This window comes from Pteropus medius, unplaced genomic scaffold, assembly GCF_902729225.1.
Source record: "Pteropus medius unplaced genomic scaffold, Ma_sr-lr_union100, whole genome shotgun sequence".
NCBI classification, from domain to species: Eukaryota; Metazoa; Chordata; class Mammalia; order Chiroptera; family Pteropodidae; genus Pteropus; species Pteropus medius.
In genome coordinates this window covers 10,047,496-10,052,891 of record NW_024342473.1, presented here as the reverse complement: position 1 = coordinate 10,052,891, position 5,396 = coordinate 10,047,496, and positions in this window count along the sequence as shown.

Below are 5,396 nucleotides of genomic sequence, written 5' to 3'. Positions count from 1 at the left end.
GAGCTATCACTAGTTTGCTCTCTGCCTTATTCATTTTGCTGTCCCTCTCAATAAATGTCTGTGGAATGACTATTGATATTACTGATGAGAGGCTGTGAATCATGTCAAACGTTATACATCTCAGATCATGCTGCCACTTTCCTCCCCCAACTATTTTCCCCTCTGACTCAGTGTTACCCCAGTCCCCAAGGTTGGAGCCTGGAGTTGGGGGCTCTGACTCATCCCAGTGCCCCGTCCCCCACCCCATACAGGATCTCTTGATACGTTTTACTTTCTGATCTCACTACACCCCAGTTCAGACTCTTCAGATCCCATGTGGCTTAGGGGTCTCAAGCTTCCTGCTGGTCTTCTTTCTTACACAGTTCATGGTGTCTAAGAAGTTCTTTCTAGAGCCTGGCCAAAACAAAACACACTCCCAGCTCAGACACCCTCCATGGATCCTCATCACCTCCTAATGACGTTCAAACCTTTATCTTGACATTCAAGACCTTCCATAATCCAGCCCCATTTCACATATGTAGCATACAAATGTTCTACTCATTAGCCCTATAAGCATTCTTTATGCCTTCAAGTCATTGTGCTTGGCTTATGCTGATCCTGCTGCCTAGAATGCCTTTCCCAGAGTTGTATCTATATAAATTCTGCTTATTATTCAAATTTCAGCTCAAATACTACTTCCTCCATTCCTGACCACCTCAACCAAAAGGGACCATGAATCCTTTATGATCTCTTAAAAGTATCCTCCTGTTTTAATTCACTTATGACCCTTTGTCATATATCTACTGAATTGTGATGATCTTTATTCACCCTCCATCTACGTGTGACTGGAGGCATTCTGGACCAGGGGCTAAGAACCCAGGCTTTACAATCAGGAAACCCTGGAAGTATAATTACTTTTTCTTCCTAGTAGTTCAGTAACCTTGGGCAAGTTTCTTAACTTCTCCGATCCTCAATTTCTTCACATGTGTAATGGAGAGAACTTTGTAAGTTTACAGTGAGGATTAAAAGAGATAGTCGTACATGTAGAATGCCTCACAAAGAACCTGACAGAAATGATAGTTATTATTATAATAACAACTGTCATTATTACTAGGTCGAACTCTCCTAGAGCATGATGCCTCAACTCGTGTGCCCACAGGTCACCACCTGAGATCTTGCTAAAATCCAGCTGTGACTCAGAAGGTCTGGGATGGGCCTGAGATTCTGCATTTCTAACGGGCTCCCAGGGGCTGCCGATGCTGTTGGTCCAAAGTCAACACTTGGAATAGTAAAGTCCTAGAGGGCAGGGCTTGTGTCTTGTACAGCAGTAGCTCTCTCACAGAATCTAGCATGGTTTCCTGCACAGAGTGGGGCATCATCAGTTTTTAAAATGAATGCATCCTCATGGTGGTGGCAAGAGTGATTTTGCACATAGCCTTCCTTACTCAGAAGATTACACACACATACACACCACCACCACCAGCTAATCTAACCTTGCATAGGACTGAGATTTCCCAGTAGCCCAGCTGCTGTGTTTCAGAAATCAGTGCTCTGAGATGGAACTGGCTGTGCACTAACCTTACAGCCCTGATTAATTCCCTCCCTTTGTTTGCCTCATTATCGTGATTAGGTTCTGCCCGTAGCATAGCAACGGCTAATTGTAGGCTGGTTGCAGAGTGCATAATTCCCGCTATTAAAATTTTATCGAGGCTTAATTGCGCTCCTTTCTGCAGCAGCAAAGCTTCAAAGTTTCAAAAAAGAGGCAATGTGGTTAGTGGAAGCTGATTTTTTAAATCTTAGCAAGCTTCGTAAAGCCCTGCTCTGCAATATCATTGACCTTGAGATGGTTTCCTGTGGCCAGAAAGAAGCCCATCATTTATTTATTAACCCTCCACAAGGTCTGAAAACAATCCCCTGTGGCCAGGCAGAAAGCATATTATGGGTCAGATGCTATTACAAGAAAACCCCAAAGGGCAGGCCAACCAAATAGTTTGGCCATGTGGGCATGTGGGTGGGAGAGCTGCAGTTTGCATGCGGAAGTGGTGCGGTGTGCAGACAGGTGTGTCAGATGGCCCGGAGCCACTCAGTGGCCCTTCAAAACCAGTGGCAGAATCCACCGGCTTTGAAAGCAGTTTTCTAGGAACTCGACTGCCAAATTGCCCCAACCTGTGCCTAGTGATGAACCCATTAGCAGGTACTTTCTAAAAATGGTTTCCAAACCTAAGTGATCACTAGCGTCACCCAGGAGCTTGTTAGAGCTGCACACTTCCAGGCTCCAACTCAGACCTACTGATTTGGAATGGGGGCAAAGGGAAGTATGGGCTAGAAACAGCTCTTCGGGTGGTGCTGAAGCTGAGAGATATTGGGAATCACTAACTTACAGCCAGGGGAACTCTGGGAAACAAAAAAGGCAGCAGAACCAGCTGCCTCCTGGGGATCTACCCACTCACTCTGCTTAGCTTAAATGGGAACCACAAGGCCTAATGGCACGGATGGCTCTGGGTCAGTTGTTCTCAAACTGCAGTGTGCGTTAGAATGACCTGGAAGGTTTGCTAAAACAAATTACTGGGCTCTACTCCCCAGAGTGTCTGATCCATTAGGGCAGGGGAGGGGCCCGAGACTTTGCATTTTTAACAAGCTTGCAGGTGATCCTGGTGAAGCTGCTCTAACGACCACACTCTGAGAACCACTGCCCTAAATGATTCTCCAAATTTGGACCAAATGTCTCTGAAAAGGACTCCATTGGGTTTTTTAGTCCTTACATCACTGAGCATTGCTTTACATGAAGACTCTGTCCTTGTGTCTTAGGCATCTTTCTATAATCCAGAAACAGTGATGTGTTTATAATCAAACTTTGACCTGAGACATTATGAAGGAGAAGAATCCGGGCTCCTGGATTTAAACACAGTAGAATACAGATGAATCCACTACTGCTTTACCCTTATTAAGTCAAGCAAGGCTTTTAAAAGGAGGTGGGAATTTGGGCACTGCTTAAATGAAAGGCAAGTTATTTGATGGGCTGACCTCAGGCTGGGAAAGGCTTTAGATAAGGTGCAATAATGTAATTATGGTGAGTAAATGGGAAATAACCATGAGCACATTTTATAGAGAGGAGATAAATTGAGGGAAGGGGGATGGTGAGAGAGCGCGGGTTGCAACTCAAAACCTCAGAGGCCAAACAGTAATAGAAATGAGTGAGGTAGACAAATCAAATTAAAACTGTGGTTCCAATTTAAACAAGACAATATGGAATGGCAGGGCCTATGGTAATGTGGAGAGCCCTGGCCTTTCTATAAGGGGAGCCTCAACTCAACTCTTCTCTGTTGTTGCCATGGAAGAATATGGGCCCAGGAATTGCTTGCTCTTTCAAATTTTCAAGAGAAGCTGGGAATCTGAAATCTAATGTGAGATTTCTGTACTTTAAAAAACTGAGCCCCAATCAAAATGTCTGTTGGCTATCAGTTTATAACACTAAAGAGTTTAGATTCTACTTCCTAGATCTTGATACACTAGAATGCTTCTGTAGGAACTTGGCATATTTTTTGCTTTTGGGGGGTAAGGGTTAGTTATTAAGAGAAGAAAACAAAGAGTAAGAAAGAGAAGAAGGATGAAATCATGGAAAACATTGTAAAAAGAAGGAAACTATTTAGAAGAAACCTGAGGGATTACATAGTCCTATCCTCTACATAGAGAATACCTCGCCTGTACAACATCCTGGTGTGGTAGACTATTAATTTGGTTGTCCTTGTGGAGTCCCTCCTACAATGACTCTGGGCTTGGCCGATGGGTCATTAGCAAGTATGATGCAAGCAAAGGCTTGATAAATCCTTGCATATTGGAATGTGGCCTCTTGGAATGTTTACTTTTGGGATCCAGCTGCCATCTAAAAAGGCTAGCCATGTGGAAAGACCATATGCAGAGAAAGAGAGGTCCCTGCCTTTCAGCTGTCCTTGCCAAGGTACCAGGCATGCAAGTGAAGCCATCTTGCACTGTCTGATTGCAACCGTGTGGGACCCCAAGAGAGACAAGCAGAAGAATCGGCCAACTGAGCCTCAGTTGACCCAGAGTCATGAGGAATTATAAATCAGTGGTTGTTTTCGGCCACTAAGTTTTGGAGTACTTTGTTACACAGTGAAAATTAATGGAAATACCTAGTAAGCAATTGGCCTATGAATCAGATAGGATTCTGTGGTGCAATAAAAAACAAATATTTGGTCTTTGTCCCTGGTTCCTGCCACGGAACTTCTAAAACCCTTGGCATTCCCTGAATGATACTATCTTTTGTATGCCAATGAGATGACTGCTGGCTGGGAACCCCTGGATAGCTTCAGGATGGGGGTGGTCACCAGAAAGATCAAGTAGACAAGCATAATTAGAGGGTTGGAACTTAGAGCCCTACCTCACCCCACCTTCAGGCAGGAGAGAGGGGCTGGAGATTGAGTTTAGTCACCAGTGGCCAATGATTTAGTCAATCATGCCTATGTAATGAAATCTCCGTAAAAACCTCCAAACAGCAGGGTTCGAGGTGCTTCCGGGTTAGTGAACACATGGAAGTGTTCGCACACACCCATACCTTGCCCTATGCATCTCCCAAGTTATATTTTTTATGATAAACCAGTAAACATAAGAAAAATGTTTTCCTCAGTTCTATGAGCCATTCTAGCAAATTATCAAACATGAGAAGGGGGTTTATGAAAATCTTGGATTTGTAGCTTGTTGGTAGAAGTATGTGACTGATGTCTGAAATGGGTACAGTCTTGTGACACTGAGCCCTTAACCTATGGGATCTGATGCTAACTTCAGGTAAACAGTATCAGAATTGAATTGAATTGAATTTTTGGACACCCTGCTGAGGATTTGAGAACTGTAGAGATTCTGTTTGGCTGGAAGTAACATCTGAGCCACAGTGACTTAAACAAGTAAGGGGTTTATCATGCTCATGTAATGAGACATCAACCTGTGTTTCGTTGGACAGAACCAGCTGCCCCAAGGAGGGCCGGGGAAATGTGACTAACATCCCAAACAAAATAGGAGTTTTGACTAGTAAGAAGGAAGGAGGAATGGGTATATATTTTGCAGTGTTTGCCACTACCTGCTTCTGCTAGGAAAAGAAACATCTTGTGTTTTTCTCACGATTTTCCCCTTCTCTACTAAATTTAGCCATAAAACCACAGGCCCAGCAGCCCCAACAGCCAGCACATATTCATCCCATGCTTGAAGGGAAAGGTCTCTGTCTCAATTTAAGGGCTCAGCATTTCGTATTTGTCTGTCTGTTTCTTCCAGTTTCATTTCATATGAAGCTGATTGATTTTGAACTTGATTCAGCCCATTGATATCACCACTACTGAGAATAGGTCTTAGGGCAAGCAACTTTAAATTTGAAGCAATGGAGATGAGCAAACATTTTCAAATGAACA